We start from the raw sequence: 25,044 nt of genomic DNA on the forward strand, positions 1-25,044 counted from the left end.
TTTTGAATGAGAGAGTAAGAGTGTATTATAATATTAACATAAATGGTGTACGCTTTGCGTTTGACAAAAATCCGAATGGTGAATAGTATTATAATACAGGTGGCCGACATAATATCAGGTTTATTATACATTTAAACTTAATATTTACAAAGTAATAATAATTGGAGCTGTGGTGAAACCGAATGCATTAATTCTGTGTAACAATGTAACACACATTAAAAGCTTAACAATGTGTAAATCAATATATAACTACACTTGTCTACAAAACTTATGAGCACTGTAATAATATAATAACAATAATATTATGTACCAGAATAGTAAAACGCACGATTTCGCATAACATTGACGTTGTTTTCAACCTATAGTTTACGGTGAAAAAATAAATTATTCTCGGCAGAAACTAAATTTGAACAATTTTGTTTGTGTTGGGTACCTACGCTCTATTTTGCATAGGTTAAATGCATAAATCATTCTGAGGTCAACTCTCTCATCTTCCATTCTCTCTCAAACGCACGTTATTCTAACTCATGGGAATTTCATGCCACCTTTTAAATGCCCCCCAGATGAAAACAAAAAGGAACCGCAGCATGATCACTTTTCCTCGAGCTCATTGAGTTGTAAAAGTGTAAGTAAACACCGTGAAACCAAATAGGTACCTGCATCATAACTCAGTGTAATTTGTGGGCGTTAAACATTGTTAGTTGTGTGGATTTAAACTATTCAGACAATACAATACCGTCAGTAGTGCTCAGACTGGAAATATATCGTCGTTTGATATAATAATATTATTTTAAACGTCTCTGTAGGTCTCAGCATGGAAAGTAGTCAAATGGGAAATCATTTCGTAGTTTTTCCCGTGGCTATATTTTATTATTATTATTAGGTCAATTGTGGAAAACTCGTTGTTTGACGGTTCTAAATAAATTAAAGGCTAGCGTGGACACTGTTAGGTCTAGGTAGAAAATCGACATCACAATTAATTTACGAAAGTGAACTGCAGAAATAGTGTGGAAATATTATTACAGCACTATAGTATGTACATACGTCTCCTACATGAATTATATAGAGTATAAAAATCAATAATGGTGTACTTTATACTTAAAAATATTATTAATTGTTTTTAATCAAATTTAAAAAAAAAATAGAACATTTATCATTGGTCTGCTTATAATCAAAAGATATTATAAATATCACAACTAAATTCGAGAAAGAAGACTACTGGTTTTACAAAGGTGTCATTTTAATTTTTTTGGAGACAGTCAACGTGGTTCATTAAGTCTCATAACCCTTTTGTATTGACTAAAATGTGAACCAACATAGATGCCTCGAGGATACCGAGGGTTGTATTTTAAATTATAAAACGGAGGCTAAAAAATGAAACAAGTCAACTATAACATTTCATAAATTAAATATACCTTTTAAATGATGCCGAACATTTGTTTGCCCTAGGTAAATATTTTATCATTTTTAAGTAGGACCTATGGGCTATGACTTTTACTCCCTTAATTTATAATAAAATAATTTGTAATTTTTGTATTTAGACTTAATATTATATATTGTAAGCTATATAATATTTTATATTATACAATTTGTCGTCTGCTAAATGAAAAATATTTTGAACGTCCAAGTGTTGTATTTAAAATATAATATATAGTAAGTATGTAATAAATATGCCATTATATACAGAAAGATTGTATATCTATAAAAAAATGATTGGAAGTAAAGTTGTAATATTTTTATTATGATATAAAATAAATTGAACATTATAAGACTAGGTCTATACTTACAGTTCTTAAACATTCACTGGTTTCACTCAAACCTGAAATAAAAAACATTTAAATTAGGTATTTGAGTTAAACAGTGAGTACAGAAAGTGTACAACGCTTCTTATTTAATTAGGTGCATTAACATTTTATTTTTTGAATATCTTTTGCAGTCATATCTTACGTTGTAGTATTGTATACCTGCGTAGGTTTTAATTATCAAATGAATAGATTTCTATTGATTTAAATGCAATTTAGTGTTAAATTATGTAACTCTTGTCATATCCGATTATAAAACAGCCTGTTTTTCCTGATAAAGTAATTCGCAGATGTCAGCAATTTATAGATAAATTGTGTATATTTCGTAAATGCAGGTGGTTGAACGAAATTAAAAGAAGTGTTATTAGTAACAATAATATATTTCAAATGTAAATATACGGGCTATTCGGTAGAGAGGTAATGTCTTATTACTTAACGGATTAAAAGAAAATCTTGTTTCTAATTTATTCACATTGGTTTGTATATACTAATGGAACGACAAGGTAAATATTTGTATTTAATTGTACGTCTATGCCGAGTCCAACTGATTTAGCACTTCATACTACGTCCTAAAAAGGGTTAGGTATTCATATTAAATTCGATGGAAAGTTAGACATCTTTCAAATGTACAAAAATGAATTCATCAATATGTATGCATAAATTACATATATCAATTTAGATTTTATTGAAAACCCAACGCAGGTGGCACATGATTTGAAATGTTTAAAAAAAAATTGTATTTTTGATTACTTCTTTTGTGATCGCTGATTTGACACAAAATAATGAATTGCTTTGGGATTCTGAATTCGAAAATCTAAATAGCCACATGGGGGCCTTTTTGAAGTTCTGTAAAAATGTCATTTATTAAACATATACAAAAATGCCATTAGCGATGTGCAATTGAGTTGTGCAGTTTAGTTTCAATCAATTTAAAAATGTTTATATTGTCTTGTGAACAATCTATTTGAAATTAATTATTAAAATATGAAATTGAATATTGCAATCGGATTTTTTTTTAAATTTAAATTTACACAAACCGTATTAAATGTCTATGACAACAAAACAAACACGTGTATATTATGGTTTTTATATGAGTAGCTGTAGATTTGATTAACGTAAGAGTTAATAATTCAAACATGATAAGTATGATAAATAACGTTTAATTTAATTTATTATTAGGTAGTTATTTTGATAGTAAATATACATTTAGATACCTAAGTATGAAAACTTTGATACGCATACAAGGTCATCTCCAAATATATTTAAACCATACAGAAAATAGTTTTCTACAGTTTGTTTTATGAACACTTAAAATTTGAAATACGGCATAAACACTTTAGTAAACTGAACTGAGCTCAAAAACGTTTCTCGAACGTCATGATTTATGGTTGCTTTCGAGTTAAAAATAATAATACAACACTGGGCCAAGGTATGTGTGACTAGCGAGGCGAATGTCCACCAGCTTTTATAGGTTCACAATTTGGACTCCTCTTTTAAATTTTATTCGTGGTGCAACTTAATTGGTTCATATTTGTTTGTATGAACAAAAAGTTGTTAGACAGTTTCAATTAATACAAGCGCTATTAATTAGAATACAATGTTTAATTTAAATTTTAAAATTTCTATTCAACGTTTTACATTTATTTTTTTAAGTTAGGAAATGTTTTAAATTTTAGTCAAGATGAGTAAAATCTGTAGAGCACTACTCTGCTCGTAAAAACATCGAGTGGTTACTGATGCAAAAAAACACTCTATATTCATTAGTTATTCGTTATTAAATAAAAGTAAGGGCTTGATACAATTTAAAATGCAATATTCCTGTATAAATGTTAAGTGTTGATACTGCAGTCGTTTCATTCAAAAAAGCATGTACGTGACGCACATAACGGCTATGTAAAATGTTAAAATTCCATTATAGTTAAATTGTCTAAATTTCAAGTATCTCAAAATTATTAGCTAGTATTTTCTGTTCAAATAATCACTCTATTCACCGAATGATACTATACATCAGACGTATTTCTTCTAAGCACCAAAAGTAAAACTACGGTATAGCTCTCGTAGTTATTAAACAATTGAATTCTCTAATATTTAAATACATGCCATTATGATTATATTGTCCGACTTAAAATTTCAAAACGACTACATATTTAGTTTTTTCCATTCAAATAATCACTCTGCACATACGACATAATTGTAAAACCAAGCACCAGGTATAAAAGGACGTTATGGTTCTCATAATGTTATTAGACAATTTATTGAATTCTTTAATATTTAAATACTTTGTCAAACATTTTATAATCTGTCAGTCTTGATCAATGTACAAATTATACCATGTCAGACTTACAGGCATATCCCACTGTTACTCGATGTCATATGGTGCTGGTTGACTTCAAATGTAAAACACTGTAAACATTATCAAACTTATTATTACTCGAAATTATCAACGTCAAGTAAATGTTTGTAAGTAAAATAGGTTACTGTTACATACGTATTATTGCACACCAATCAAGTACAGGAATAACATGAACAGTTCAAGTTCCCGAACTGTTATAATGACGTAAATATATACTAGTAATTTATTATAATATAATATAACAATCGATAATTTATACAATTAATTATTATTTAGGTGAATATACTCGGTACACCGATGTGTAATTATTTTAGTTGTGCGAAACCTATTTTTTAACTTTTAAACTTGTTAAAAAATATTTTCAAACGTTTCAAATTGTATAAAATATAAACCCTATACGTGAAAACTGTTTGAATATCCGCTTGGTTACATTTTCTTTAATAAACATTGTGATTATTTTACTTAAATGTATGATTTGTTTTTATTAAAAATTGATTTAATATAATAAGTAATTCAAAAATAACAATGAATTTCAAACTTATTAGAATACATATTTAAAAGTTGAATAATATTAAAAATATAATATTTGGAGTAAAAAGGTCTGTGATTTTCAATATAATTGCTTACAATTTACTTGTAAATGTAACATGTTCATTAGGTATGATTTTACTTTTAAAAAAATATTGAAGCAAAATATAAAATATTGTTTGGTTTAGAAATTTTTGTTTAAAGTAATATTTTCAATATATTATACTTATTATAGTGCAATAAGTGAATTCGATAATAAGGTTATAAAACAAAAGCATTTGCACCTCAGTGCCTTTAACTTCTAAAATAGTTATTAATAATTATTTTTGCAAAATGCCAAATGTTTTGTATACCTACAATACTATTTTCTTATTTCATATTTTGTCTAGATTGGTATTAAAACATTGTTAATAACTATTGTAGTCAGAAGTGATGAGTGATGATTATAAGATTTTTTCAAATCGGATTCGAAGGAAGTAACTGCTAGTATTTTCAGGAATACCTAACATCAGCATCCCAGATTCTAACGGATGTGAAAGTTGGGTAGTTTTTGTATACATTTCAAAAGTAGAAAGGTACTACTAATAAGTTTCCTCATACAACATGAGAATATTTTCAGAGTCCAGGTGTACTTTTGTTAGGGAGTGCTGTTGTTTTCTTAGTCATTGTACTTTTAAAAAATTGTACATCCTGAGTAGCTGGTGGTTTGGTAATTTCCACCAACAGTTGGCATATTTGGCTGGTAGTTCAGAATTTTTGTTTTAATATTCTCAACTATGATTCTTACTGAGCTTAACTCAGCAGATTTTACTATATCACGGTATAGGAAAGTATATGGCCATAATTCTGACAGTTAAATGCACTGGAGAGTTTGTTTACGAATTTTCGGAGTTTCAACATCAATCTTGGATTTGGTATAGTAATTTAAGCGAGAAAATATTTTCTTTATGTTGATTGGATTTTGTTCTTAATCGACAAAAAATAGTGTGCTGCTTTGGTTAGTGTGTGTAATGCGTTTGGGGTATTTCGACATGAAAATCAAATTTCCCTTAATTCTTCTTTTACGTATTCCATCGATATAGTTGAGTGTAAGTTTTGAATCACTAACCGATAAGGGTTTTCCTTTTGAGTTTGATAAGTGTAGAAATTTATTTTTTCTCCTTACAAAATGTAATTATGATTTATGGCTCTGTAGGAGTTTTTCGTGAAAGTGTTTATTATAATGTTGTTGGTTGTACTTTTGCACGGAAATTCGAAATTTTGTTCAATGATCATTTTTATGTTCTCAATAAATAAGTTGAAATCTTTAATCATGAATATAATACATATTGGTGGTGTTATTTGCGCTTTGCCAGTGGCTTCATGTATATAATTTGTTTTCGTTTCGTTATGGTTGTAATCTATTTGGGAAAGAGTGAAACGATTTTCAGTTACAAACCGAAAATTGTTATTACTTTTTCTTGTTTTGCCTTTCGATAAAATATTTGAGTTTTCAGAATAAGCACGTTCTTCTCGTATCGGAGATTTTACGTTAGTCCGTTTAATATTTAATATCGCGTCATCGTCATCGTGATTATTTTCTGGTTGAACTTCTGTTTGGAATTTGATTATGGTTTATCCATTTATTATTTTAATTGATGATACACGGTTATTACTGATACCACTCATATCAAAATAGAAAATTACCTGACCTTGACTCGGAGGTGGAGAGTTTCAGTTTTAATTAACTAACGAGTTCTGGTTACAATTAAAATTAATTTAACTATGAATCTTACAGATGGTGTTCATTTGTGGAAATTTAGATTTCTTGTAATTTCTTTAACAGTAACAAATATAGTAGTAACGGTTCAAAAAACTGGGAAATGTTGACACTTCTATTTATACTGATTGAATAATAATTGATAATTTATCGACTATGTATATAGTGAGTGACAATAAAATGATTGCAAGCTATTCTGTGGCCACGTATACATAAACATTATGTACAAATGATGTATTATTTTAGTTAACCTAAGAATAATAGCACTACAAAAACTATACCTCCTGGTTTGTCGTGGACGTGGATCTTAGGAATATCTACAATTGGTCGACGATAGTTCAACCGAAATTATAGAATTCGACTGGACAGAATGTCACATTTCCATAGCCAATAGTGTTCTGAAACTTGTTATAAATATAACAGTGTTTTTAGAAACATCCCGAATATGGTAATTATAAGACCAAAATCAAAAGCTTTGGGCATGACTACGTGCTTTCTGGCATGATCAAAACGTGCCTATGGTTGATGTCCTTCAAATCGACTTTCAACGAGATGTGCTGTAGCCTGTAGTAGAAATACGCGTACTCCTTTCGTGTTAAGACCTACACGACACCACCCTATTCCCCTATTTCGAAAGGAAAATTATGTTTTGTAGTATTTCGTACCACATTTCGGTACAGACCCAGCTTAACGAACAAAAGTGTATGTGCGGTTATTTGTGGGGCCATGTGTCAAGGAGTGGGTAGATTTAGATAACTCGGAACGATAATAATTGACTTCAACGAGTGACCAACACAACAATTAACACTTGATTAGGGACCAAAATGAGGGTGCGTTAGTGTGTGGTTCTTGAATGCTGAGGATAAATAGGGTAGTTCCTTAATCACAGGACATTTTACAAATTAACTGGACATCGTATCCATAACAAGACAAATCCTCGGTTAATATATAATATAATATAAATATATGTATATATTAATATTACACACAATCTCTCGAGCTACATAATATTCCATTCATTAGGGATTCTATTGAGTGTGGACACACAAAAGAGATATCTGGTATAAGCATGATGGATAGTTGTTGTCTTTGCATTAAGGATTTTATGACCAATAACCAAATTGTGTTTGAAACGTCAAGAGGCAATACAAAATATAGAAATTTCCTATATTATTGTGTTATAGTAAATTATTAACTAATGTAGATATAAGTTCATAGAGTCATTTATTTAGAATAAACCGTTCCTAATAAACCCTAATATTACATTTATTTGAATATATAAATGTGGATTTTTAAGTTTTTGGTATGGTACTGGAAAGATGTGTGAACAAATAATGGATGGCTAGGATCAATTAATACTGGTTCAAAACATGAATATCAATTAAATATCTGGGCCTGAAGTATTTTATGAACACTACAATTTTGAAGTGAATGTCAATTACTATCTTAATATTTGTCAAGGCACGAGGTCAATATTAATTATTGCTAAAACTACGTTAAATGTCTTACTCTAATGTATAATTGACTTTCTGCAATTACAATAGTATGCTTTGTTAATGGCCATTACAAATGCAATTAATGATAGGGAATTATTATCAATCATTTATGAAGTTGAAAAGTCATTGTTGGGTCAAATGTAGTCATTACCATTTTAGGTATAATTGAATCTTCGCACAGAGTCAATTTATTTGAGAATTACTGAGAAATAATTCAAACGTTAATGATCATTTTATCTCCATCCCGTGAAACTAAGATTTTTAATTTATGTAACGATTGTACTAATGGTAAATAGGTACGAATTGTTAATATGGCAGAATGGAAGATATGATGATTCACAATCTTGGGAACTCACTGAGATATAGTTTTTCAATGATTCTTATATTTCGAATTGTTTCGTCGTAATTGTTAGTATGATATTTGATTTAATATTATATTTATGTTGAGTTGAGTATTTTTTTTCAATTTTGTGATTTTTTTGTCCCAAATTTTTATTTCAATTCTTCAAATAACAATGCTTATACTTTCTTGTCATATACCATAGTTTCATTGAGTATAGACTCTGGGTAACTTCATATACAATTTTAAGCCAATATAAATTGAAAAAAGTATTTTTTTTTTAATCCAAAAAATATATTATAATACTATTACAACATTTTATATTTGTCTAAAATATGGTTGAGTTATTTTGAAATAATATTTCGTTTGTATTAAACTTAAATAAGGAATTAGTTATTATTATTTGTTTAATTAATTAAGGTAAAACGCCTACCCCAAATCGATTTTTCCAAAACCGATCATGCCGTAATATTATATTTCTGTAGATTGATAGTTGTTCTTTAAGCATGAGGAACTTAAAAGCAGTTACAAACAATTATATATATGTATTCTTAAGTACATAATATAATGCCGGTAACCTTCGGGTCAGTAGTAACTAGGAACTAATGTGTTGATACATAAAATAATTAATATTTTGCTTATAATTATTCGAAATTGTTTCAACTACCAATATATTGTCATTATTATTTCCAGAAAAATTTGATTTACTAATTTATAGTATGGATATATGCGGCCAATGTACAGATTATTCAAAATAACTGAATCGAAAAAAAGTGCATGACAAAAAAGATTATTTTATTTTATTTAAAAAAACCTAACTATAATACAACATAAATACATACTATAACTGATAAAACCACAAACTTTTTAATATATCATAATGCTATTATGCTGCATTATTATAATTTACATAATAACATTCGAATTCCATAAGTTTGAATTAGTAGGTAGGTATAAAAAATAAAATAGATATCTAGATGATTGACAGAATAACTTCAGTTACTTTTCAGTGTACCTAATTCATACAAGTTTAAATCTTTTTATTATTTAAAATGTCTGTATTTATTTAATAGTTCAAAGCTCTTAGCAGATTGAGTATAAAATAAAGTGAACAATGTATTATTAAATCTACGCGCTTATACTAAATTATTCTAGCAGTAATGCACAGGAAATATGCATACCTCAATATTTTCAAATGCTGTCCAAATAAAATTGGATTTTATGTGAGTACATTCTCCAAAGTTTGAAATAAAACACAACAACATATTATCCATAGTTATTATTAGAGGAATTTTTATTTATATCTATTTGTAAAACGAGATACACGATAGGGATGCTTTAAAAAATAATAATGTCACATTCAAATTTGTATCTACGGTAGGTTTAATATGAATTGTATTTGTAAGTTTTTGTAAAATACAACAGAAGAACAGATTGTGAATAAAAAGGTTTAGAATATTGAAATGGAGAATAAGTGAATAGTATCTTTTTAACAAATAAATTCATATTATTGCCTTCAGTGTATATCCAATATAGGTATCTGTGTTGGTCAAATTCACGAAAAAGGTGTACGATTTTAAATTGTTTTAATTTTTCAAAAACCTTTTGTTAATCTAATTACGATTTTTTGAACATTTATTTTCTTTTATTTTGAAATTCTCCTGCCACTGATAAACTGATAAGTTGCCTACACATATTATATACGTCATAAACACTAAATCATCATCGATGATGCACAAGTGTATAAAATATAAATCAAATATAAATAAACTAATTTATATTAACCATTATTATGTTGCCAAAAATAGGTAGTAACTTATTAAAATATAGTTAAATGTATAATTTGCCTAATAACAATGTATATGCATGTACTTCGAATCTAAAGATTTAAATTTGTAGAACTGTAACACAAACTTAAAAAAATCAAATATTATGATACACCTATCAATACAATGTATCATTTTTAGGCGTTCAAAATAATGTTAAACGCACGTGATGAATAAATAAAACTACATGACATTAAAATATTCAATAGCTATAGGAAACTTCAAACATTAATAATTATAATGACTAGTTTGTAACATCAGATTTTAAACGATTTTTATTTCGAGTCGTTGACGAAAATTGGACGTTTGAATCAATGCAGTAAATATTTAAATATTAATATTAAAGTAAAGCCCATCTGTTTACTATTCGACTAATACCTAATAAGTATTAGTGGTATTAGTGTATTACCCATGTATGTAATTATTTAGTCCGGTAGTATCAGACGTGTAAGTACATTATGCATAGGAATAATAATAACAAAACACAATGTTTGTTTAATATTTTCAATCTATAGCGTCAGCGTTTTCAACTTGTCAAGTTATTAATTTCACCTGAAAACTGATCATGAAAAAGAAGAAAAATGACAAATAACCCACAGCTCACTAACATTCAGTCTCAAAAAAAAATTATTAAACATTATTAATTAAATATATCTGGGTAATAATAAATGTTGCCTGTTCGCAGGTATAGATAATTTTAAAGCCATTTATTGCAATGTTTTACCTTATTTCATAAAATCAACAACACCATAATAATGTGCGGTTCTTAATTTATTTGTTTCCGAAAAAAAAAACAACAACAACAACAAACAATTGGTTCGGCAATAAAACATATTGATTAACGATTAGTAATATATATAGGTATTATATATAAACAATAGATTATTTCACAGAAATTGTTTATATCGTCAATTTTACACATAAACTCTAATTATCTCCCACGGAGTTCACCAACGGTAATAAAAATATCTCATGAATTACAGAAGTTAATGTAAAATAATTAAGCAATAATCAGTGTACAACGGGTATTTAATTATTTTCAATTGAGCACATTATCCGAAATGGTTCACATCGATGAATAAATAACTTGATAGCGTTAAATTGTATAAAGTTCAGTAAAATAATGCACCGGGCGAAAAAAAAATATGATTCTCACCGCCCTGATTTTTTCAACTTTGAATATTCATATTTTATAGGTTAGTTAGCTATTTGTTCAAGTTTGGATAATGCGAATTGATCAAAACAATTGTTCGAAGAAAAGTATACATACAATGATTATAATAATATAAATGTCTGTACGAAAATTCGAGAGGAAAAATAATGAAAAGCTAATTTAAGTTGGTGAATTCATTTATATTATGATTTTGGTGGGACATGCAATTCAATCATTTTACAATGCACTAATTTTGTCCGCTGTTCAGTTTGTACTTATGGTCTGTATTTGTAATTTCTTAGTCAGAACTATTGGAGGAGTTTTCAGACAAGAAAAATCGTAACTGTTGAGATTACCTAATTCTGAATTTTAATCATCATCATCAAATAATATTTTTGAAAATGTACATAAATTAGTTTTATTATATTTAAATCAACACATCGACCAATATCAAATACCCATAATGTATCATAAAGTACATTATATTAAACAACGGAATTTAGTTTCTGAAATACATCTTTTTTTTTTAATGTAAATATTTGTAGGTAGGCATTTTTAAACTGTCATTGTTAACTGATCCATGTTTTGAACATTAAGCCTGGGGATATTCACATGCCATTTTTTTATTAACGATAATAATATTCAGTTTTAACATTTTTCAACACAAAAACCATCACTAAACTACCATCATAAAAGAATCCGTTTTATATTTGTTGACAAAGATGATGCAACTCCAATTACAAGAATGTCTGCAGCGTAATATAGGTACCCACCAAATTAACATTTTCCTGTCGGTACAGAATATTTGAACGGTGTAATTAATGGATGCAATTGTATTGAATGAAGTACAAATTAACGAGACAGGTTATTATTACGATTGCATATTGATTTTAAAATATGTAATTTAAAACGTACTTAATTGATACATTCGTTTTGAATATTGAAGTTGAATGGTGTTCTATTACTGGAAGATTCCAAATTGAAAATTGAAGTGAACTCATTATTTTTCCTCAAATTTGTACGGAAAGTTATTTAACGGTAGACAATAAAATAATGTTTTATTCATACTCGATGCACCTTCAAATAATATCAGATGGTCTTGTATGTGAATATAATTCGTATCTCTGATAAAATGCAATATTTGAAATGAAACATTGTATAATGAACATTTGGTACATCGTGTGGGTCGCTGGATCTGAACGAGGCAAGCAGACGTGTTGTGGTTTTGGTTATATGGACCGATGGACCGTGCCAACAGGTAACGTGGTATCAGTGGTATAATGTTATTGATACTCTATTCAATCCATGTACTACTATCATAATATTATTTGTATATATATTTGGTTTTGATGCTATATCGACATTTTGTATTATTGTCTCAGTGGCGTTTACTACTTTATTTTAATTATTCTCGGATGACGAGTGATTGGTCCAATATTTGCATTGTATAGTAGGTGAGCGTCTATACATCCCTATATGCATTTATTATTCATTTTGTTGTGTGGTGTAATATTATAATACAATCCATATAATATATTATTATAAACCATATTTTGTTGATTAATCATTAGAATTAGTAACCTATTAGCATATTTACTATTTGGGTAAATACTAAATACACAACATATCATCTAGAATATCGTAATATAAACTGCTTATGATTCGAATCGATTCATATCGAACAATAATGTTATTATTATCTAACAATATTGAATTATTTCTTTAGACAAACTATTTTGAGCGTTTTCATTATTCATTTTTTGTTCTCTTTCGTTTGAACTGTGGCTCCGACTACTGAGGTCATTAGCCTGGCTCTGCGCGAGGGGGCGGGGGGCGCTTGGTCGGAACACGCTTGTATGCGTGGCAAAGATTTGTTGTTAAAAACCCTGGTGGTCACCCATCCGAGTGACGACGGCCGCTACAGAGAGTTGCCGCAGATTGAGCGTACGATAGCGCTGCACCAAGCAACATCGTCGTATTGAATTGTACAGGTATATCCGTAACACAGAAAAACAAGATGTACGTAGTAGGTATTGAAGTCTGTGCAATATTTCATTTACTTTCAATATGAGATTAACCCTGATGACTTTAACTTAATCGATATACGGGATTAAAGTAATAGCATTGTAATGATTTTTGCAGAGAGTTGTGCGAGAACACGGGGCGCAGTATCAAAGGAAAATAAGTGCGTCGAAACGAGCGAACAATATTTGTCTTTTATATAAATACACACACACACACACACACACACACACACACACACACACACACACACACATATATATATATACATACATGCGTGTATATTATATAATATATTATATAGATAATAATATATTACGAGAAGTGTCATAGATGTGAAAGCGAACACACACAATGAACGTCCTCCAAATATTGTACACAGCGAGTGTACTGGTAAGACATATCTATAGCTGCAGTAGCTTAACGTTCACGAGGTGTTACGAAAAATTACAAGAGTTATTTGTGAAATAAACTTTAAGTGTTATTACATACACCCTTATTTAAAGCCAAAATTCACATAAAAATGTAGTGAAAAACGTTGTTTAGTGTTGCATGTGAGATAGGTACGTCTAAGTACATTGAACATTTAAAACTGTTATAAAATAGTAAATGTTTAACGAAAGTCTGAACGGGAAAAAAAAAACAATGTGTATATTATATGAATACGAATGTTTTGGAGAGCAGTCGTGTTTGCTAAAAACTATTTAAAATAATACTGTTCAAATAAATACGATTAATTGCGGGGGCTCGAGCGTGTATGTTAAATTTGTTTTCGGTAAACATTGTCATAAGTTATTTTGTAGAAGTATATATATATATATATATATATATAAACTGATTAAAGTCAATACAAATATTGTACTTTAAGTTTTTCTATTCAAGTGATACCAGCCATAATGATATTATTTACTAGTATCATATAGATATAATTCTCAATATTTCATATTTACCAAAACTAAACTTTGTAAAACGTGTATTTACTATCGATTTAATAAATATATTGTTGGCTTTTGTAATTTTTTAAACGGTAAAATCGCCTTAGAATTTTAATTTTCTTATGAAATACAAGTTAATTAATGGCAAACTAATAAATATAAAATAATATATAATATATAACGTACGAGAAATTCTTTGTTCAGATGATTTCAAATATCTAATCAAATATATCAATCAAATTGCACTTATTTATTTTTAGGTACCTACATTTAACACGCAGTTTTCAACGGTAAAGCCAACTGTGAGGTATATACATATCAGATGCTCTGATGGACAATTTTTATCAATCTCTACATATTATAATAGCACGACCATCGTTAAGTTTATTTGATATTTCGACAACAAGTTTAACCCACACTAGACGAAAATATTTAAAGGGTTCGCTGGCGCCGTCCATGGAATTTTTTGCACCAATGTATTGTATACTACATATTAATAATCCGATTTACTTCGTCGAATGCTTCGTAATTACCTACGTAATACAACATAATTTGGACGTATTGTCTGATAAAGTCATATTAAAAAAATATCCCTCTCAGAAATGTTCAATGACATTTTTAAAGGTTACTATGGTATGTATTTACCACCCAAAACCATAAAATGTCAATATTAAAAATGAGCTTGTAATAATATTATCATTTAAATGAACTAACGAGTTACAGTTGACTTATTAATGGGTTTATTTCACTTATATGTATTATATTTTTATTTTATTTCCCATATTACAATTACGAATACATTTTTATTACAAGTACGAGTAGTTCAAAACTTGACTCTAAAATTCGATGACCATAGTAATGAAAATCTTGACTCGATATTCAGAAAACATAATCATACGGTTTTGCAGTCTTTCGTATAGAATTACCCCCCTTACTCTTATACCTACGTAAATCGTGAGTTACAATATATACTAACATTATATTGTTATAGTTTTTAGTTTGTATTATAATACCATGCATCTATACATACGGTTCAAAAATCCATACCATTCTTAGTTATGTTCTTTAGTTATTTAAATCAATATTCAGTTATCTCTCACATAATAAATAATTATAACAAAACATGTATATTTTATTAATTATGCCATAAGGGTTCTAGGTACACTTATAACAAGCAACTGCGTAGTGAAAAGGAAAAGTTGTTTTGATTATTAAAATATAAGTATTTAACGTGTATTTCAAATCCTCAAACAAAGGATTTTCAAAACTATAAAGGATAGATTCGAAAACAAAAAACGTACAACCACTGTAGCATTTCTCAATACAATTCCATGTAGTGAGTCATATATTATATTTTCATTGAAAATGTTTGGGTTCTTAGTTTTTATATATTATTTGCATAAATAATAATACATAATAACTAAAAACCAAAAATGTTCAATATAAAAACACTCTACTGGCATTAATCACGAATGGCACCTTTCAGGTAAAGATAGTATCAGATATCTCACAAGTACTACTAAAAATAAATTATAGTGGGTACGTTTTGAGTCTGTCAAATAAATGTCGTTTAACGTCAACTGCCAAGATATACCAGCACCAATGAGCTGCTAATGTTTGCAAGTGACACGGAAATTAAACGAAAGAAATCTTAGAACTTTCAATGAAAGATATACGTACAATAATAATCCTTTGACGAATTATCTCTGTGGTTCTCAAGACACAAACTTCGTCAAAATTCCACAAAAAGTAAAACAAAGATAGTTATTTATAGAAATCTGACCTTAGTTTAAATTAACAAAAACGAAATACAAGGGGATAATAGCAAGGGAAACTCTGTGAAATACTTAAGGAAACAACTAGGTGAAAAATGTATATGAAAAAAATACACCTGTTGGTGATCCACTAAACCATAGATAGGCGAGGAATATAATCATATACTGTATTTTAAATCACAGCTCAACTTGGTTGTATACTGCTACATACGTAAATAATAAGACCAAGTCTCGTAATACGGACTCACTCTTCCCAAAAAAATAATTAAAATAAACTATTGAAAACCCGCTCCTGCGAGTTTCAAGCGAAATTAACAGTTTCATAATGAAACAGAAATACAGGATTGGTTAACTACCTAACATAGATATTTAACTATTTCAAGAACCTTAAAGAATAATATAAAACCAAAAGAGCACACCATTTTCAAAATCAGTGAAAAAATATTCAAGGAAAATATATAACAAGGTAAGTAAATAATAAATACATGATATATTAATGTAAGGCTCATAACTATAACGGCCATAATTCTTAGGCAGGTAATTCTAAAACACTGAAAATATATTGAATACGTAGACACAATCAATAAAATAAATAAATAATAATATTTATAAGTAAATGTACAAAATATATTCCAAGAAACACAATGACATATAAAAAACTATGGAAAAATACAATTGATAGAATCTGGTGAGGTATTTTCAGGTAAAGATAGATAAGGAGATTCATTTAAGTGTCTACTCGTTTATTTATCCATTTTTTAATTTTTACTCTTTGGATGATAACGAAGTATTTCCGAAAAATATTGTACAAATAATTATACATTTTATGCAGAACAGTTATAAGTGGTGTGTAAGTTGTTTTCATAAAATACCATAATATGGTAGAATCACAAATAATTCGACATAGATAAACCAAAATTAAATCTTAAGTGTTCTCACAAAATATCATCGTTTGTCAAATAATTTAAAAACAATTATAAACAATTTGTTTATAGCCGATTAAAAAAAAATGGCAATATCTACGAAAATGAAACGCAGTACAAATATTATTATTATTTTACTTATCCAAGAGTCTTAAGTCTTAATTTATCATATATTTGTTTTTTTTTTTGGATTTATACATCGAAAACTACCTTTCTAAAATCACCTTTCTACTTACATTAATATTATTCAAATTGTATGACTTATTAATAATTCGTTTTAAACATAAAATTTCTTAGATTAAAAAATATTTTATAAAGGCAGTAAATATGATTAAGTAATAACCACCTAACTTTTTATTTTGTGAGATTTAATATGAAATCATTTTTTTTTTCTGAAATAGATGGAAGTATACGGTATGCGTTTCTACTTTGTCTTGTTTTTATGAATGTATAGAAATCAAATACATATTATTAAATATAAGTTATGTGCCTAGTTTTATAGCACATTTCGTATACTGTACTTTTATAGTTGTAGTAATAAATACGACTTGGGTTAACTTATGAATCATTTGTTCACATTTATTAGGTATATTTTCATATTTTTTTCATACCAGTAGGAGAGTAGTTGAGATTTATTGAGAAAAATATTGTTTCAATGAGACTAATAGTGGAGTGATTAATACTTTCATGTTTCGACTGTGGTTGTTATTGAGTGAGGCCCGATATTTATGGACCCTTCGTATTGCACGTGTGGTTTGGAATACAATATACCCACAACGTTATGTTCTTTGGAAGGTCAGACTGCAGTGAACAATGTATATTTATCATCGCAATATATTTTAATTCATTTTTTGTACTTTTACATTGTTAAACAATTGACCATGAACACACGGTAAGCACAACGTTTTAATGATGAAAAATTATTTAAGAAATTGTAATGTTGTTCATAAAATTTGACCTATATTTGGTAAATTTTTATTTGTTGTGTAGTTAACAGAATACATATCACGCCTTCTTCATTATGAACTAAACACGAAATTAGTTTTAAATATTGTTTTGGATAATTATGTTTAGTAACATTTGTGGACAATGTCTATTGGAAAATAATTTGAATTCGTTCACACTTATTATGTTTTTATTACAGCGCATTATCGAGAACAATATATATTTTAGACTTAACAAATACGGAAAATCATGGAAAGAGAAAATTAAAATTAAATAATTTATAATTATAAAACAAAATGGATGTTTCCACCGATAAGTTAATGGCTTTTTGCATACCTAGGTAACCATCGCGCAATATTTAGTCGTACCTATACGTCATACTATACAAATGTATGCATAAAAAATACATTGTTATAAAATGTCCCAATTATTAAATTAAATGTTATAATACACGTATCGTTTTCATTACGAATTATTCTTTTTTTAAATCAAATGTGCAATAAAATACATTAAAGTACTTCCTATATGGTAGACGTGCATCATATTATATAGTATTAATTACTGAATTTAATTGAAACCAATATTTGTACTGTGATAAACGCTTTGTATTCGCATTTTAACGTTTAATTAATTCGAATTATAATAATACATAATACACAATAATATGAACAAAAAAATCGTTTGTTAAAATATTTGGTAATACTGAATAAAAAAAAAAAAAATGAAATTACAACAACTTTATTAATGATTAATTATTTGGTATAAATTATATAATATTAAATAGTGGTAAATGTCGATGTGCCTGTGTACTACGCAGTAGAGTTAAAATTATTTCGATTAAATTAAAACGTAGTTCGTATATCATAGGTATTATATTATATTGCTGAGCGTTTCAGAAAACCGAATTGTATAAAGGATTCGTCGGCATGCCATATCTACCCGCCAGTATATACATGGCGATGATAATACGGTGGTGGGTAATAGTTAGGTGGGTAGTGGATTCACTGGCGCGTTCGATAAACGGACAATCGAATGCACTATCGAAATAACTGTAACTCGAATTTCCAGAATTTTCGATTTTCGGTCGTTCTACCGTGGTGGTAATTATTATTATAGCAAAATTCGCAACGCGTATCGTCACTACGTGGGCTCTACGAATCTACAGGTGTTTTGGACTGTGCGAGAGGATGATGTGTGTGAGTGTGTGTGTGTGTGTTTGTGTGTGTGTGTGTGTGTGTGTGTGTGTGTGTGTGTGTGTGTGTGTGTGTGACGAGCGAGTGAAGATTTGACTGTATAATGATATAATGACGTGTGAATAGCCTATATTATTATTGTATGTACTATACTTAGCCACGGGCCGCAATATCTGACATTATACGCGGGCGGGTAAACATTATTATAATTCGGTTTCGGCATCCGATTTGCATTAAACGGAATTGATTATTCCGCCGGCAGTAATTTATTTGCGTTTTGAATATATTATGTACATAATATTGGAACTAAAACAATATACTTAGCTGGTACGTATACATAACTCGTCAGGTGTGCAGTGCGAAATTTTTACTTTTTACGGTTGTATAGCAATTAACCGAAAATAATTAATGCTATTCGTATTTCGTCGTTGTGTCGGTTCGCTAATTACGACACATATTTTATAAACAGTTAATCAGCCGCAGCTGTTCGTCGGCTCCGAGTGTCTTGGCTGGTACCAGTATTACAGTCCGGTAGGTATACCACGGAATTCGTGGAAAAGCAACATTTTGGATTGTTGATATTTATTTGATGTTACGATTATCGAAGTAGATATTATTCATGTCTGCGGTATAACTTCGTTTGCCATCATCTTGGAGGCGTCTTGGAACAAGTTACTGCGACTTTACAGTTTTCCGACAGTGACGATTTACCGCACGATGTTTCCATAATACGAACGTTCTATATCTTTTCGGAAAAGTTCATATTTTACGCACGCCTTTTCCTCCACTAAATTATTAGACGGCTGAAAACCACTCGACAATCATGGTGCACGTATATACCGTATACATGAACACAAATACATACATATATATAATATGTATATACGGATAAATAATTGATAATTGATAACCCTGGGATTCCGGGCTATCGGAGCGATGATTGGTTTCTTTAAATGAGAGTAATGGAAGCTTGCCAACTGGCTTGACATTGATTATTTTGTTGAAATAATAATGAATATAAACCGACTTTGCCGGCGATGCTGTAATATAAATGCCTGGTCGGCCGGACCAGTCTGATGATATTATGTGTATACGGCACGCACGCGATCAATCAAACCGAATCAATTACCCCGGGGCGCGATATAATTCGGGGCCGAATGGCACACTTGACTGGCACCCCCCGCCACCGCGCCGCCGAGGGGTCGTGCAGTGCCCTTCGCCGAGGGTGGTAGCGGTGGTGGTGGTGGTGGTGGTGGTGCGAGAGGCGCACGCACAAAAGTCGGGGATCCGCGTCGGACCGATCTGACTAATACTTTTTGAAATCGACAGAAGTAAAAAATAAAAATAAAAACAGCACCGACAACGCGCCCGAACCCGGCGGGTGCAGCCGCCGCAGCTGACGACGAAGTGTTGGGGGCCGAGAGAATTTCGAATTTCCACACTCGGCGGCGGCAGTTGTGCAGTGTACTATACAGAATAACACATCGCTCGGGACATTGCAAAACGATATCAAAACGTAATTTAATATATTATAAGCACACGCGGGGGGCCGAGAGGTTTGGAATGAATAATATCGTGATTCGCGTGCGTCCGCGTTCAAAGCGACCAGTTAAAACGCTATTAATAGTATTATTATTATATCATCACAATCATTCGGACGTCCATCGGATTTTATTAATTACACTACGTTTTCGGAATAAACAACGATTTAATTAAATCTAATATTTTGTTTGATTATCAGAAAACGAGATGACGGCAAAACGCAAATGATTCGAATAGCTGTTCGATGGACGTCATTTTTAATATTACAAATCTCATGACGTCACATAAGCTTTTATTACTATGATGATATTGTATACCAAAAAGCGTACTATGACATTTAATATATTCAAAACAAAATATATTGTAGAAATGCTATATTATTAAAAAATATATTATCCCAAAGAAAAAAAAAACTGATTTGATTGACAGTTTTTGTGGTATTGCAGGTGTAATAAGACGCATATCGTGATAGGGTAATTTTATATTCAGCTCCTATGTCACATAAAGCCGTTAAATAACATTCTTCCACAAAAATACAAATGCATTTCCGTCTAGTTGGCGACGTACTGATGGTTGGTCCAAAATTCTATCCGAGAAAATGTCTAAATGCTTCCGAGTATTTTCAATTTTTTTTTTGTTATAATCTAAAATTAAATCGAACCACATTTACCATACATTTTTCTATTTATAATTTCAAATTTAATCTATTGTCAGTTTAACTGAAAAGATTTTAGTGTTGTGTCCTCAAATTTAAGGCAGTTTCAGAGTAATTGACCATCTTAAAGTGTATACATTTTGGTAATTGATACAGACTGTCTACTCATGGTATGACTTATAATAAAATTGTTAGTATTTTCAAATTCGAAACTAGAAACCCATTGATTCCACAACGAATTGTTTTTTTATGTATGTACGTGATCACTTTTTCGGGTAACAAATTTTATATATTATTGCTTCACTTTGACACGGATGGTAGTTTAGAAAGATTATTTTTACTATTTCTCAGTATAGTTTTCTAAAAATTGTGCTAAAATCAACACAATTTACTGCTTATACATTTTAGTGTTATTAGTTATGTACATAATATCTTAAAATGTCTAGAATAATAATATACGTGTGATATTTTATACTTTGTAATTGAAAATTGTTTCAAATTTCTATTGATTTTAGATAAAATTTAAATACAATGGAATTGAAATTAATATATACATGATGAGATTTTTAATCTCACATTCTTAAATTTGTATAGAAAAATGTAAATCAAATGGTGTTATTTATGATTTAAGAACACAGAATATCACTGGTTGCAGTTTTTAGTACAGTACATTCATTTTGAAATATGACATAAAAAAATTAATTTAAATTGCGCTTACAAACGATTTTTTAAATATGGTAGTTTATCATGTCATTCAAATTAAAAAAAAAACTACCTTATGCTGAGAATAGTTAACCAAATCAACTACACCACAAATAGTTCTCCTATATTTACAACCATTTGTTAATTGTTAGTAAGTTGACGTTATGGAGAAACTAAATAATTATTCCTACATAGAATAATATAATTTTTTTTTTATTATTGAACTTAAGCCCGGCGACTAAGGCCATTAGCTGTTGTAGGGATTATGAACTGTGGTAGGGGTAAGGTTGGTGCGGTAGGTAGCAAACACGTGTATGTGTGGCAAGGTTTTTAACTACTATGAACCTGGGTGGTCACCCATCCGGGAGCTTGAAGCTGTAGCCGTTACTTACTCCCAGTCGCATTCCGCGACTGGCAGTAGCCAACGTGCAACGCCGAGCTACAATTACGATACAGAATAATATAATATTATTACTTATAATAATTAATGTTAAAAAAATGAGAAACAAAACATTTATTTAATTGTGCACTGAAGGGTAAGTATTTTAAATGTATGATGAAAAATAAATATTTATTTTTTTAAAGCTCAGTTTTGAATATACCTCTTCATTCATTAATATCGTAAGTTCAATTTAGTGCATTCAATTTTAACTGAATTGTGGAATCTACACCTCAAAATGATTCCAAGCATAGAATATAAATAAACAAGCATTTATTTCTGAAGATAGTTGATATTATGTTATTATAAATCTTTTCTAATTAAGCATATTGGACTAATTGTTGCAAGAAACATTGTATATTATGACATATTGAAACACATTCAGACATTTAATATATTGTATTACATTTTCAGACTTTTTGATAGAGAAACATACTTGCGATTAAAAAATTGTATAAGAGCCAATATTTACAATGTCGAGAAGAAAGTTTTTCTCAACTATACAGTTTTCTCCAGTTTATTAATTCCCTATTTTTCTCTTCAAAGATCATGCCAGTCCTAAAAATAAATGAAATCAATTGTCTGCTCAAAAAAAAAAAAAAAAAATGTTAAACCAACAATTAATTCTTTTGATCTGCTTGGATTTTTAAATATAGTACATACTTCATATTGTACTTTGATACCATAAAACAGTTAATAACATTTCAAATCATTCATTCGATATAAATTCAACTATACTTTGATAATCATTTTATTTTTTTCCCAAGAGATGAGGGCTTGAGCAAAACATAAACTTAACGGTAAAACGACACAGATTTGTGAGATTGTGAGCAAAAAATTATGAACTTTATAATGTTTCTCAATTGCGTTCTTTTGATTATAACAGCATAGTGCCAATGATGGATTAATTTTGACTACTACTATTGCTTTAACTTTGCGGGTTTCTTGATGAGAAGAAGAAATAATATTGTTAACACCATTGATACATATTTACATAATATGATAATATAATGATAGTTTTTGTTTGCTTTAACGATTGCATATTTAACTTTTAGTACATAGTATAAGCTATACCTAAACCATGGTACCGTTTTAACAGTGTTTGACTGTAACTAATATAATTGTATTACATGTTCGAACTTCCAATTACAAGAAAAAAAAACAAAGTACTTTGCTTGCTTGCTTACACAGAAAAACCTTTACTCCATTTAAAAAGTTCTATGAGCTTGTCTGGCCGTTTGTAGGTAGCTATTATGTTGTTATATTTTGTTTTTATACCCTCGCTTTTGAAAATCTCCATTCACACTCTTAATTATCTTGTAATTATTAAACTCGTTAATTATACAGTTGCGTTACATCAATTCACTTATACTCCGTCATCCCTGCTATTACAATACACTTTTATTCGTAAAAAAAAATTATATTTATTGTTGTAATGTTATATTTTGACAGCGGTTAAATGAAAAAGAAAATGGCATTTATGTCAACTAAAGCGTTAACAGTTTGTGTACCCGTTCGTTAAACTTTAATTAGCCGTTGAGAGAACTGTGTCCCAATTACTCAGTTGTTTAGTCGACCTGTGTATTATCTATCCCATGTTTTAATATATCAATGTCATTAAAAGAAAATAAATAAAACAAAAGGGGCTATCAATATTAATTTTTGGTTTGAATTGTAAATTAATAAACAGAAAATATAAAAAAAAATTTCAGAAACAACGGATGGAATACAGCAACACTCGTGTTTTTAATTTTTTATGATATCGGAGGTGAAAAGTGATATAAACTGCGGTTGTAAAACAATTAACTGATAATTAATAATTCATTTATAATTATCACTGGAAAACATCGAGCAACGAAAAATGTTCACGATTCGAAAATCGATTTTGTCGGAAGGTACCAGCCGTGTTTGTTCCGCAGCTGACATTTTCTGACATTTGTGTGTTGTTTGCTTAACGCACTTCCTGTAGAAAGCGACGAGGGCGTTTAAGAAAATCAACACAACAGCAATGTCTAATGTCATATTATAGAATATGCTTTCTAATAGAATATAAGATAATCGATGGCTGCTGTCGAACCTCCATGTGCATGTGCGATAATCTATATTACACTCCAACGTTGTATTATTATTTATTATACACATATAGATACTGTTATTATTGTTGTAACGGATTATGACTACTCAAAATACACAATCTTCTATCTTAATTGTTATACAAAGTAATTATTTGTGTCATCAAGACCGTCTTATATAACATCTGATAAACAATCCCTGCCGGGGCCTTTAATTCCTTGTTTAGCTATCCATGTGTCCAAGGCCATCACAATTCACGAGAAATGGAAATTTCATTACGACCCTACAGCAAAGTACACTCCGGATAATCGGATAACTGATTTATCGAACAAGCCGCAGCCTTAAGGCAATAAATACAGTACTAAAATGTCGAAACAAATAACGTACAATGTATATAATAATATGTATATAACGGTGTATCGAATTTGTGAATCGCAATTATTCTATAAATTAATTTAAATACGCGCTTGTTGTAGGGTCACAACGTTGACTGTTTAAGAGTTTAAATTTATATTAATGAATAATATGAGTATTTAACATAATATTATATTGATAATTAATAAAAAAAAAAAATTATTGCAAA

The 25,044-nt window shown here is 29.4% G+C and overlaps 1 protein-coding gene across 1 annotated transcript in view; it reads right to left on the reverse strand.

Annotated features, from left to right (window-relative positions):
• LOC111042827 (sex peptide receptor) overlaps positions 1-25,044 on the reverse strand; it is a 212,975-nt gene that overhangs the window by 167,317 nt on the left and 20,614 nt on the right. The window contains exon 2 of the mRNA XM_022327523.1: positions 1,788-1,819. The gene's annotated coding sequence lies outside the window, so the exon portion shown is untranslated. The remainder of the gene's footprint in view (positions 1-1,787; positions 1,820-25,044) is intronic.

Source organism: Myzus persicae, unplaced genomic scaffold (genome assembly GCF_001856785.1).
Source record: "Myzus persicae strain clone G006 unplaced genomic scaffold, MPER_G0061.0, whole genome shotgun sequence".
NCBI classification, from domain to species: domain Eukaryota; kingdom Metazoa; phylum Arthropoda; class Insecta; order Hemiptera; family Aphididae; genus Myzus; species Myzus persicae.